We start from the raw sequence: 14744 nt of genomic DNA, 5'->3' as shown, positions 1-14744 counted from the left end.
CTGAGCACATTTTTTCAAGATTCTTTGAATAGAAAGATCCAAAGATCAGCATTTATTTGAAATAAAAAGCTTTTCAACATTATACTCTGTACTATTCAAAAGCGTATCAGCACTAAAATTATAGAAAAAATGTAGAAATTAATACTTTGATTTAGGAAGGATGCTTTAAATTGATCAAAAGTAATGTAATATAAATACATTTATAATGTTACAAAAGATTTTTATTTCAGATAAATGTTGTTCTGAACTTTGTATTCATCAAAAAACCCTGAAAAAATTCTACTCTGCTGTTTTCAATATAATAATAACAATAAATGATTTTGAGCAGCAAATCAGAATATTAGAATGATTTCTGAAGGATCATATGACTGGAGTAATGATGCTAAAAATTCAGCTTTGAAATCACAGGAATAAATTGCATTTTAAAATATATTCAAGTAGAAAACTGTTTTTTTTAGATATATATTTTTTTAAAGATTTATTTTTGGCATTTTTATGCCTTTATTTAAATAGGACAATGTAGTTGGACAGGAAGCAAAGTGGGAGAGAGAGAAGGGGGTGGGATCGGGAAAGGTCCAAGAGCCGGGATTCGAACTCGGACGCCCGCAGCGCAACGGCGCTATATGTTGGCACGCTAACCACGACGCTATTGGCAGAACAGAAAACCGTTATTTTAAGTAGTAAAAATATTTTAAAATGTTACTATTTTTGCTGTACTTTGAATTAAATAAATACAGGCTTGGAGCAGAAGAGACTTCTTTAAAAAACATTAAAAATCTAAAATTTTTGACTGGTAGTGTATATAATGTTACAAAAAATTTAATTGATTATATAAAAAAAAATAAAAAGACAGAAGTAATACCTTTTTAAAAAAAAAGAAGGAAACATTTTAAAATATTTTCAAATAAAAAAATCAGTTATTTTAATTTGTAATAATATTTCTGTTTTTACTGTATATTTTTAAATGGAAAAATGCAGTCCTTATGAGACTTCTTCCACAGGAAGCCATTAAAAACTTTTTAAAAACTAAAATTATAAATTAAAAACTAAATTATTCCAAATATGACTGGTCAAATGTGTGTTTATCGATATTCAGTATATATCTTATATTAACTTAAAGTTAAAGATAAACAGTAATATATTTCTTGGTACCAAGTAAATCATTTGCTAAAAATATGTATTATTCATCCGCCTTATTTTTGGCGTAAGAGCAGGCATGGCCATTTGTAAATGTTATGGGTTCGGCTTCTGGTCTCATCTGCATCCAGCTATTTTTAGCTGTACAAAAAAGCTTGTTTTGCTGCTTGATATTGCAGATTGGTGTGTCTTACCATATTGTTTTAGTGTATTATCTTAATTATGAGCGCACACTGGTTTGTAGTGCAAACAGTTTTACCATTTACTGCACGTTGTTATTCTTCTCGTTATTTCCCTATAGCAGCTAATGAACTGGAAGTCTCGCCCATAGACTTACTTCCACGTTGAAGAATAAGGTGTGTATATTTCATCTTTTTTCTTTGTTTGTATTTTTATGTCATAACTATTGGCACTACTGACAAATCATATAAATGTTTATTGTTAAGCCTTGAAATTCAGTCCACCAGTTAGTAAACTGTAGTTAAGAGACATTGCTTGGATAAAAGAGACAGTGTGTCCCAGAAGCACAGCAGTGCAGTTTGTTCCCGGGCTCAGTATTGCGCTGTCATCACTGCACCAGTGCAGCTGAAGACACACCGACAGTGACAAACACACACCGGGCGTATGCTTCACGGACGGAGCGTTTCTTTCTCTGCTCCTGCATTAGATCCACTGTAAATGCTGCACAGCATGAAGTTCAAGCATGTGAGTGTGTGCCGTCATGCATGTGCGTTTGTTTGTTGATGTGTATGCGAGACTGGCTGCTGTCTCACTGTGTGCTCACAGATCATTCTACACTGTTGCTACGGTCGGGATATTAAAGATTAAAATGTGTGCTAGGCCTGAATGTTTCATGAAGAGCAACCTCACTAGTGCGTGGCTGGTGTTTACCCATGTCATGGTGCAGGGAAAATGCTATTGGCTGGAGTAGAGAAGACGTCAGAACTGAACTAGAGGATTACATCAGCAGGAAACGGAGAGAGAGAGAGTGAGGACAGAACGGAGATATTAATGTTTACTCCTATATCCAGTAATTTATCTCTGCTTCTGCTCGACTTGTTTGGAAATGAATTGTCTGGCAGCTGTGAGTAGATGCATTTTAATCGAGAAACAAAGTGACAAAGGCAGCACAGAAGCTATTTCTAAAGTGAAATACTACATTTACGTAAGAAGAGATGCACACTGTTTAAGATTCCAGTACAGTGACCAAATAAATTACCATACATGTGTACATATACTACTGTTCTTGCGGTTGATAAAATGTTGTAATGTTTTTGAAAAGTGTTTTATGTTCACCAAGGCTGCATTTATTTGATTAAAAATACAGTAAAAACTAGAGGTCGACTGATATGATTTTTTTTTTTTTAGGGCCGATACCATACCGATTATTACAGTTCAAGTAGACCGATAACCGATATTTTAAACTGAAATATATGTCTGGTGTAAAAATGAAAATTAATTGTAGAAGTTTTTACAATATTTTATCGGGCAAATCGGTTTTAAAAAAATGACAGATACCGATAACCATAAAATGCTTAATATCAGACCGATAATCGGTCAACCCCTAGTAAAAACAATAATTAATTGTAAAAGTCAAAATTAAGAATAGCAAGGGCTCTGACAAAAACGTTCTTTAAAGGGGTCATCGAGAGAGGGGTGAGCAGAGCTCATTTGCATTTAAAGCAGCCTCGACCAGAATTTTGCAGAGCTGATTTTGATTTTGGCAAGGTAAAAAGGGTGTTGTTTTACACTACCATTTAGAATTTTTAACCAATTATAGACTTTTCATTAAGACCCTAAAGAATCATATCAACTTGTTGAAAATGGGCATCCGATGACCCTTTTAAATGTTTTTAAATTATTTTATAGGCAAATTGGTTTTGAAAATGACCGATACCGATAATCTTAAAATGCCTAGTATCAGTTCTGATAATTGTTCGACCCCTAGTAAAAACAATAATTAATTGTAAAAGTCAAAATTAAGAAAAACAAGAGCTCTGACAAAAACTTTCTTTGAATGCTTTTACATTATTGTATTGGGCAAATCAGTTTTGAAAATGACGATAACCATAAAATGCTTAATATCGGCGCAGATAATCGGTCGACCCCTGGTACACACAGTAATTGATTGTAAAAGTCAAAATTAAGAATAACAAGGGCTCTGAAAAAAAATCTCTTTAAATGCTTTTAAATAATTTTATCAGCAATTCAGTTTTAAAAATGACTGATAACCATAAAATGCTTAATATCGGCACCGATAATTCGTCGACCCCTAGTAAAAACGGTAATTAATAGTAAAAGTGAAAATTAAGAATAACAAGGGCGCCAACAAAAATTCTTTAAATGCTTTTAAATTACTTTATCGTCAAATCAGTTTTGAAAATGACCGATGCGATAATCATAAAATGCTTTATATCAGTGCCGATAATCGGTTGACCCCTAGTAAAAACAGTAATTAATTGTAGAAGTCCAAATTAGGAATAACAAGGGCTCTGACAAAAACTTTCTTTAAATATTTTTAAATTATTTATCGCAAAACGGTTTTGAAAATGACCGATACCAATAACAATAAAATGCTTAATATCGGTGCAGATAATCGGGCGACCCCTAGTAAAGAGTAATTACTTGTAAAAGTCAAAATTAAGAATAACAAATGCTCTAACAAAAACTTTCTTTAAATGCTTTTAAATTTTTTTTTATCGGCAATTTGGTTCTGAAAATGATGATACCGATAACCATAAAACACTTAATACTGGTGATAATCTGTTGACACTTAATAAAAATAGTAATTAAATTATTTTATTAGCAGATTGCCAGTGTCAGTCAGCAATCGTGGGAGTGCCCTTGGCCTGTGTGACGTCACACAGCCGAGAATCTGAGAATGGCTTGATCTGAGAAAGTGGTTATGATTTATAGGATTTAAAAAAAAAAAAAATAACACTGGGTGGATTTTTATCATTATAAGGTGGTTGTGTACACACACTGCCAACACATTTATTTTCAAACAACATGTAAAAGTGAATTTTGCATCCGAGGACCCCTTTAATAGCAGTGACTGAGGTTTTATGAGAGACTTTTATGTGCTATTGCATCTATAAGCAAGTTTAGTAATCATGGATATTCATCAGCACAGTTTATATCAGTATTTATAGTCTGATAAAGATTATTGTCTCCAGTTTCAACAGTCCTGGCTGAGTTATTCCTGCCAGACATTTTAATAGGTTTTGCCAGCAACAACATATTGCTGTATACACTGCAGATGACTTTGAACTTTGTCAATTAAATTAAACAGAACAGGGCCATGTGTCTAGCCTGACATTTCCGCCTTAATACTTGCAAAAATTTGATTCTATGGACTGTGCCAAGCATAAAATGATATCGGTGTATGGGCATAGAAATGCACTTCATGGTGTTTAATCGCTGCACTATAGCACAGTACGGGGAAACTTGACATTTCAGTCCTACTTGGCTAAATGAGGATGTTCAATACTCATAACACCTCCTTCGTTTGACTGGTATAAGTCTGCCATTTGCTTACTGACAGACCCTGGAGTGCAGAAGATGGCGTAAGTTTAAAATCTCAGGTCCACCAATGAAAAGAAACTAAATTCTTTTACTTAAAGGTGAAGTGTGTAATTTTTGCATCACCACATGCAATTGCAAAATTATTAGTTATTTTATTAACAAGATTCCTGAGTAAACTTATCATCCGTGGGTTAGAAAACAGATTGAGAGCATTTCCATAATGTTGTATGCCATCTTTAATGGCTTTAAGGCTAAGATTACATATTTGATTTGTCTCAGTAACGCTGAACAATAAAAACACTGGCATTGCTATACCGTTCTGCTGTAATATCAGCGGATTGTTTTTATTGCTGGTCTCCGTGGGGAGAGTTGTGTTTCAGGCTTGTTTGTGTTCAAGTGCGATTGCGTTGTTGCATTATTGGTAACCGTTTGTATTCTGAGCTTGGATGGTGCTGTGTAGGCAGTGTAGCTGTGTGAGAAAAATCAGTATGAATGGCCTATATTTGTAGTAGACAGAAAAGAGAAAGGCTTTTACTTTAAGGAAGGAGAGACAACCAAATAAAAAACACATACTTTAGGACATCACGATTCTACTACATTTTCATGATGGATGGATGTACTGTATTGTATTAAGCACACATGCTGATCGATGGATATAGATTTTGAGATGGAGTGATATAGAAACGGATATAGATTGTACCACATTTGCATTGACACTAAAACATAGAACATTGACAGCGTCTGTAATCATTTGTTTAAACATCATTACAGATGTACAAATGTTTATGAATACTCATTTAATTCATGAATATTTAATTTGTTTGATTGTATTGTATGTATGATTAATGAGATTATGTTTTCAATTGCATTTTTAATGAAACTGCATTTCCTTCTGTTCTGTGTGACTTGTGGTGCCGGCTCATTTCAAAGGATTACATCATTTTAAACAAGCCTACAGTTTTTCTATAGCTGTAAATATGTAATAATTTGCGTTTTAGATTCTGCCAGTATGTCCATACTGTATGTTTTAGTTTCTACCCAAATATACAAAAAAGAATGGTTGCCTAGGGGTGTGTGATTTAAAAATATATATACACTTTTAAATATAAACCTAAAATTACCAGTAGGTGATGGCAAATCACTGCATGAGTGAATCATTGAGTCATTCATTCAGCCGATTCGTTCAAATGGCTTATTGTTTCAGTAACAAAACAGTTGCGTGTTGCTCTGAGATTCAAAACTATGGAAGCCATTTCCGCCGCTCAATAAAAATGAATTAAAAAAGGTAATTGCGACTTTTTTTTAATCTCACAATTCTGGCTTTTTTCCTCACAATTGTGAGTTTACATTATGCAATTCTGACTTTTCTTCTCAGAATTGCATGATACAAACTTACAATTCTGACTTCTGAATTCTGATATAAACTCTGATATAAACTGATGTAAACTTGCAGTTCTCAGAAATAAAATCAGAATTGTATGATACAAATTCACAATTGTGAAAAATTAAGTCAGGATTGCTAGAACTGGACATTTTTTTTTTTTTCTCACAATTCAGAATTTTTTTTCTTGCAATTGCAAGTTTGTATCTTGCAACTCCGACTTTATTTCTCACAATTGAGAGTTTTTCTCACAATTCTGACTTCTGAATTCTGATATAATCTCACAATTGCATAAATGAGAATTGTGAGATATAAACTTGCAATTCTGAGAATTGCCAAAACTGTGTGATACAAACTTACAATTGTGAGAAATAAAGTCAGGATTGTGAGATAACTTGAATTCTGACTTTTTCTCACAATTCTGGATTTTTTTTTCTTGCAATTGCAAGTTTGTATCTTGCAACTCTGACTTTTTTTTTTCTCACAACTGAGAGTTTTTCTCGCAATTCTGACTTCTGATTTCTGATATAAACTGACAATTGCGTGAATTAGAATTGTGAGATATAAACTTGCAATTCTGAGAAATAAAGTCAGAATTGTCTGAAACAAACTCACAATGTCAGAAATAAAGTCGGCATTGCGAGATTAAAAAAAAAAAAAGTATTCTGACTTTTTTTCCTCACAATTCTGACTTTTTTTCTTGCAATTGCAAGTTTGTATCTTGCAACTCTAACTTTTTTTCTCACAATTACGAGTTCTTCTCACAATTCTGCTATCTTGTTCTCTGAATTGTGAGATTCAATACTCGTAGTTGCGAGTTATAACCCCTATTTTGAGGAAAAAAAGTTCTGTTCTCAGAATTGTGAGTTTATATTTTGCAACTGCAAATTTTTGTCATGCAGTTCTGACCACCTTTTGCTCTGGCTTTGTGTGAAACTATTTTTGTTGATGAAATGGAGCAAAAACAGGAACTTGTGTCTAAAATGTAAGTCAATATTAACTTCTAAAGTTAATATTAACTTCTTGTTTATTGTCTGTTTTATAAAATCAATATCACACTTGCAGTTGTACTGATATCTGCAGAAAAACCTACTCTTTGTGTGATATTAGCTATAAATATAACACAAATATAAAAGACATAAAAGTCAAACTGGGGCATATTTGCCCTCTTATCTTGAATTTTGGGGGAATCCCAAAAATATTTTAATAGACTAAATCATGCAGTGAAAGTGTAAACAATAAATGTGCTTGTGCAGTAGTCTAACTTACATCTCATATCTCATGCATACTCTTTCTGTGTGTGTTTTTGTTTGGTTTTTGCAATGTACTCATAGATAGTTAACAGAGACATTGATTGATTGGAGGGATGGATAAATAAATCAAGGGAAAAGAAAGGCATGAATTTGTTTTCCGTGAGCATGTGTCCTCGCTCTGTAGCTGGTGGTGGGAAATGGGCTCTACTGAAGTAAACAATTTGACATGGTTTGTTGGCTGTAGTTATGTGCTTGAGTGGCATCTTTAACACCTCACAAGGTGCTTGGAGACCCGGAGGGGGCAGTTCAAAGCGGACGTGAGCCTTTCCTGTGGGGGGTGAAATTAGCCGGTGCTGATTGAGCATGCAAAAAGCAGGGTGAGCGGAACTCGCCTTTTCAAGTCAACAAAGGTAGATGATTATCTCCAGCTGCTTTGCTGAAGTAGCACACACTTTGCTTCAAATTCTTCAGGATGTCTATATATAACACACCTCTGTATTGGGGTATAATCTACAATATATTGCTTTTCCAGTAAATATCAACATCCTTTCAGTTGACTTTTCTCAATTTTTTTGAGAAATAAACTAAATAAACAAACAAGACAATACAATACAGGAAACCGTGTAGAGCTGAAGTTGATGTGGTTAGATTAACTTGGATAACTTGGTGCAGTGAGTTCATATTGTAGTGTCTGACTTTTGATTGTTGGTTACGTCTGATTTCCGTGATGCGGAAAATGGAATCTAGTCATAAATGTATTGTATATGGAATGTCACAGAGTTTGGCAAATTTTGGATGAATAAATCAAAGGTAGTGCTGTACAGTTAATCAAATTGCAACATGGACTAATGTCTGTAAATATTAAATTGCAGACAGAATGCTTTTTATATATGAAGTCTGCGTCTTCTGTGACCGTGTTCAGTTTTTCGTTACAACCCAAAACAAAAGTTTGTTTCTACTTGAAGAAATTATGACAGAAATGTGATGCTTGTAAATAGTAGAATATGTGCCTATATATGCCTCAATTGTGTCTTCCGTGCAAGCAAATCAATAAAGAGCTCACTGACACGTGATGGTTTGTGCACACCAAAAGCAAATTTAATTATTTGCGCAAGTTGATTACATACAAATCATGACGTGATTGCCACGAACGTTTGATATACACCTTAAATGCATCTTCCGTGCAAGTTAAAAAATTTCAGTTCGAGTGAAAATTTGCATTGTTGTGCAAGCCAGTCAGTGAAAAGCTTATTGACGTCTGGTTTGACACATCCGTTTGTATAAGAAAATGGAGGAGTGCATTACATGATGATCTTATTTTCGCAAGTGACACAAAAATCTTCCCATGAGTAATCTAGAGCAATAACACAATGTCAATGTTAGTTTCGCTTTTGGTATTCACACAGTAGATGTGCATCTTCCGTGCAACAAAGAGTTTAATGAAACATCCAGTTTGACGCATCCGGTTGTATCCAAAAATGCTTTTTATTGTTTTTATTGGTGAGAGTGACACAAAAAGCATCCAGTGAATAAACTAGGCTGAGTAACGTGAGTGTGAACACTAAATGTAATTATTTGCCCCAGCAGATTACATACAAAGTCAATGCAAAGACTGAAATAGTCACAAATTCGTGCTGGGTGATAAGTATGATACATACTTTGCACAAACACGCAATGTATGTCTCAATCAGGTCAATCAACGAAGAGCTTATTGACCTGTCCGGTTTGACATGCCCAGTTGTGTCAAAAAATGCTTCTTATTGTTTGTTTTATTGCTGCAAGTGATGCGAAAAATATCCCGCGAATAGACTAGAGTGAGTAACATAATAGTACGCGCACACTAAAAGCAAATTTAATTTCACATGCGAGTAGATTATGTACCAAATCACGAATAGACGCGATTGACGCGAATGACACAAATTGGGTGATGCAATTACCGAGAACTCACAATATACGCCTCAACTGTGTCTTCTGCGCAAGTCAAATTAACAAAGAGCTTATTGACCCATCCGGTTTGACATGTCCGGTTGTATCTCAAAATGCTTTTTATTGTTTTTATTTGTGTGAGTGACACAAAAACCATCCTGCTAATGAACTAGAGCGAGTAACACGATGGTGTGTGCACGTTAGAAGCAAATTAAATTATTTGTGGAAGTACATTACATACAAATCGCAAAGCGATTGCCATGAATTCACAGTGTCTTGAAACATTTCAACTCGGGCAGACAATTTGCATGACACTTAACGGAAGCCAGTGAACGAAAAGCTTATTGACACATCCAGTTTGACATGTCCGGCTACATCAGAAAATGGAGGAGGCATTACGTAATGATTTAATTTGCACCAGTGACATGGAAAAACATTTTGTGAGTAATCTAGAGCGAATATTTGCTTTGCTTTTGGTATTTACACAAAGTAATTGTGTGTTCACACCAAAAGCGAATTTCTTTATTTGCGCGAGTAGACAAATGACGCAAATTGGGTGACGTGATTGCTGCAGACACGCGATATATGCCTTAATCATGTCTTTCGTGCAAGCAAATCAGCGAAGAGCTTATTGATGCATCCGGTTTGACATGTCTGGTTGTATCAGAAAATGCTTTTTATTGTTTTTGCGGATGACGTGAAAGACATCACTTGAATAAACTAGAGCGAGTAACGCAATAGTGATTGCACACTAATAGCAAATTTAATTATTTGCGCAAATGGATTACATACAAAGTCAAAGCAAATACACGAATACATGCAAATTCATGCCGGGTGATGAGAATTATGCAAATTGGGGAATGGGGCTGCCATGAACTTGTGATTTATACATCTCAATCACCTCTTCCGTGCAAGCCAGTCAACGAAGAGTTTATTGACACATCTGGTTGTATCAGAAAATGATTTTTATTGTCTTTACTGGCGCAAGTGACGTGAAAACATCCCGCGAATAAACAAGCAATTAAGGCGATGATGTGTGCACACTAAAAGCAAATGTAATTATTCGCGTGAGTGAATTACATACTATGTCAATGCAAAGACGCAAATAGACATAAATTTGTGCCAGGCAACAAGAATTATGTAAATTGGGCAACACGACTGCCATGAACGCACGATATACGCCTCAATTGTGTCTTTCGGGCAAGTAAATCAACAAAGAGCGTACTGACCCATCCGGTTGTATCAGAAAATGCTTTTTATTGTTTTTATTACTAAATAAAATTGGAGTGAGTAACGCAATGGTGTGTTCACACTAAAAGCAAATTGAATTATTTGTGCGAATGGATTACATACAAAGTCAATGCAAAGACGAAAATAAATGTCAATTCATGCCGGGCGATAAGAGTGACGCAAATTGGCTGATGCGGTTGCTATGAACGTGCAACAAATATGCCTCAATCGTGTGTTCCGTAAAGTTGAAAAATTTCAACTCAAATGGAAAATTCACGACACGTTGCCGCACAAGCCAATAAGCTGAAAGCTTATTGACATGTCCAGTTTGACACATCCGGTTTTATCAGAAAATGGAGGAGAGCATTACATGATGATTTTATTTGCACGAGTGACATGGACAAACATCCCGTGAGTAATCTAGAGCAATAATGTGATGCATATTCGCTTTACTTTTGGTGTGTGTTGATAACCCAGCCATTCAGATTGTTACTTGGATGAGCTCTTACCATTTTTGTGCACAATAAGCTTCAGCCGGTCAGTGAACGGGTGGTGGGCGTTCTGTTTGAAGCTGATGAAGACATCTATGTCCTCCTCACTCCTCTCTCTCCCTCTTCTTTCTCATTCAATCAGATCAAGGCTTGATTTGTCCTCAGATCACTCCGGCGGTTTAGCTCTGCTCTTCAGTCTGATCCTACAACAGAACAATACTGCAAACCGCCTCATGTACCCACATCAACATATTTGTTTTTGCATTCATCCATCAACCAGTGAGTGTGCTCACGCTTTCTGTAGCAGAACTGGATATTTCCCTGTCTTATGGACCTTTCCGAGCAAAGGTCTCGTTTTCTTATGCTTTTTATCCAAATGATCCCGAAAGGTTTTTGCTTGTTCATTACTGCAGTGCTGTGAGAATAACTGTCTATGGAGTTCTAGTGAGTGCTTGTTCGTTGCATTTGGATGCCTTGTGAAAAACAAAGATGCCCAAAACACATTGAAAATATGGGTTTTTTGAGGAAATCCGAGAGCTTTATCGGAAAAAGTATTGTCATAGCTTCATAAAATTAAGGTTGAACCATTGGTGTCTCATGGACTATTTACCTTTCTGGGCCTTGACCATGGTAGTTGCATTGTTGTTTGTGCAGAGTCAGAAAGCTCTCAGATTTCCTCAAAAATATCTTAATTTGTGTTCCAAAGATTAACAAAGGTCTTACAGTTTGGAATGACATGAGGGTGAATAATTAATGACAGAATTTTCATTTTTGGGTAACCTATCCCTATGCAGCTTTATTTTAATTTTTAATTTTATTAGTTTTAGTTTTATAGTAGTAACACTATGCTGTATGAGGTTAAGCTGCTTTGTTCACCTGAGTTGCTCCTGAGAGCAGAGCTGCGCTCACACTATACCGTGCTGCAGAGACGTGTTGCGTCTCTTGAGGCACCGCCCAGATGTCTCACGGTTCTTTTTGTCTGTGTGTTTTTTCCTCTCTCTTTCATTCTCCTTCTTGCAGTGCTCTTCTAGAGGTTTGTGCCTGTCTCTGCAGGATTCTTCAGTCAATGATTGGCCCTGTGTTGCGTTGGCTCTCTCATTTATCTCAGTGTTCACGTTCTCTTTACTCCTAAGAATCCTTTTATTCCTCAGCTTTTTTTTTTCTAAAGTAGTGTCTCAGCTAGTGTGCAAGAATAAAACCCCATTAAAACTAAAAGCTTGGTGTCCTGGTGTGCTGCTGATAGAAATGAAAATCTTATGTTCTTTTTTTGGTCCTCAATTGATCGACCAACAACAAATGGATTTGGAGTTCAAGTTGCATGGTTAATGAGTTGATGCATTTAATTTTCTAGTTGTTTGGTTTTTATAATGAGCTTCATTTATCAGTCTGATTTGTGAAGGCAGTTCTATTTGAGAGTTTTAATTACTCAAACACAACCAGAATCACATACTATTAGTCTACCATTATTAATTAACATTTTTTAACAATTATTAGCATTTTTTAAAAGCATTTACAATAAAATACACTATCATTAAAAAAATAGGACGATTTTTAATGTTTTTTTTAAAGAAGTCTCTTCTGCTCACCAAGCATGCAATATTTTGATTAAAGTACAAAATAAAGTGCTGTAATAAAGTACAGCAAAAACGGTAAAATTTAGTAATATTTTTACTATTTAAAATAACTTTTCCATTTGAATATATTTTAAAATGTAATTTATTCCTGTGATTTCAAAGCTGAATTTTTAGCATCATTACTCCAGTCACATGATCCTTCAGAAATCATTCTATTTTGATTTGCAGCTCAAAAAACATTTATTATTATTATTATTATTATTATTATTATTATTATTATTATTATTATTATTATTATTAGTATGTTGAAAACAGCTGAATAGAATTTTTTTCAGGTTTCTTTGAATAGAAAGTTCAAAAGAACAGCATTTAACTGAAACATTGTAACATTATTATTATTATTATTATTATTATTATTATTAATAATAATAATAATAATAATACATGATTCTTGAACAGCAAATCAGCATATTAAAATGATTTCTTAAGGATCATGTGACACTAAAGACTGAAGTAATGATGCTGATAATGTAGTTTTGAACACAGGAATAAATTACATTTTATAAATATATTAGGAAAGCAGTTATTTTGAATAGTAAAAATATTTAACATTATTACTGCTTTTGTTGTATTTTGTATCTAATACATTTTCTTCAGACTTTTTAAAAATAACATTCAAAATCTTACTGTTCTAAAACTTTTGACTGGTAGTGTATAATTCAAGTATAGTTTTATTTAAAACAGCATCTACACTGAAAACTAAACATTTATTTTAAACTTTTGCTTTCTTGAAAATATTAAATATCTCTAAACCTAAATGTAAAGTAGATTAAAAAATATAGACCTTCTGTCTGAAGGTGATGTGTCCTTAAGAGGACATTGTTCTACTGTGCTCTTGTGAAATATGTTTCAGGTGAGGGTAAATGTGCTGACACGTGAAGGTGAATGGACAGACATAAATATCATAATCCATTTTGTTATAGTTTGGGTCAGCGGATGTACTCGGCCTTTGTGCTTAGTGCGGCTAAATTTTATCCATGAGGAAAATTATACAGGATTCTGCTGTGGATTCTTTCTTTTGCACTTCTTTCTTTTGAACATGCACATTTTCTCTGGGACTTTTTATATCCCAGCAATTGAATGCAGTGAAGGCTTCTTCCATTATGGAATGATGTTTATCAGTAGTGAGGGAGAGATGGAGCTGGATCTCCTGCAGTGCTCACAGAATGGGTGCAGCAGAAATGAGCACTAGTGAGAGGGGAAAAATATAGAGGAAGTGTTCTTCTGAGCTGCTGAGGGTATCATGTTTGTTCTCTTGACATTGCATCTTTTCCTTTTTCATCTTTCATCCACTGAAAGGAGTGACAGAGCTCTGTTTCTCTGCTCTATCTGATAAGAGCTTTAGAGAGATGATCAGAACAGGAGCTTGTGTCACTAAAATGGTTTAAAAGTATATAAAATATAAATAGATATAGATATATTTTATTTTATTGGGGTTCATTCACACTTGGTTGTGCAGGACTCTGATATGAAAATTATATACATTTTAAAGCTGAGAACACTGATGCATTTATTTCTAGAAACTGGTGTGCAGTTCATGCGAGGTTATGCTTTTATCTCTCTAGTCTCTTGACAAAGACATGAGGAAAATACATGTGTGTTCTGAATATGTTGCTGTGGGTGTTTGTGCGTAGGAGAAGGTGATATTAAAGGTCCAGTAAGCGACTTTTTTAAAATACCACACATAAATTGTCCCTACTTCCTGACGGATATCACTGAAAAAGGTGCCCTGAGAAATTACACCTGTCTCTGTGACAGCCATACACTCTGTAAACAATAAAAAGGAGTCGTACGAATAGAAAACTAGCCAATTGTAGAACAGAATATGTCTCTCTGGGTTTTATATGCTTGTGTTGGTGACATCAGAATAATGTGTTTTTGGAGAAGGGTTGTTGTCCTGAGCCCTGTGATAGGCGGCTCTCTAAAATCATCTGTAGACGTAGGCAGTGTTCACACTGCAAGACTTAGTGCTTAGTTTTTTTTTTTGTGACTATTCATATTATAAAAAAAAGATTTGAGTTTGAGCTAGTCACAGTCCTTTACTTTTAAAAAAACAAACAGACGCTCTTTTAGAACCACTGGACATTTCACATCAAATATGTCACAAAATGTACACTGTGGTACGTATTTTGCGTTTTGTGAAAAAGTTCCCACAGGTTTAAAGGCC

General features: G+C 34.7%; 1 protein-coding gene across 2 annotated transcripts in view; it reads left to right on the top strand.

The window, feature by feature from the left end:
• The window catches only part of LOC127180930 (FERM domain-containing protein 5), a 148074-nt gene that overhangs the window by 17132 nt on the left and 116198 nt on the right, over positions 1–14744 (top strand). The window contains exon 2 of one of the 2 annotated variants that reach the window (XM_051135333.1): positions 1439–1493. The exons of the other annotated variant lie outside the window; for it this stretch is intronic. The gene's annotated coding sequence lies outside the window, so the exon portion shown is untranslated. The remainder of the gene's footprint in view (positions 1–1438; positions 1494–14744) is intronic. 2 annotated transcript variants of the gene reach the window in all.

Source organism: Labeo rohita, chromosome 18, assembly GCF_022985175.1.
Source record: "Labeo rohita strain BAU-BD-2019 chromosome 18, IGBB_LRoh.1.0, whole genome shotgun sequence".
Classification (NCBI taxonomy): Eukaryota; Metazoa; Chordata; class Actinopteri; order Cypriniformes; family Cyprinidae; genus Labeo; species Labeo rohita.
The sequence above is the reverse complement of the archived record's forward strand: the minus strand, read 5'-3'. Positions and strand labels throughout refer to the sequence as shown.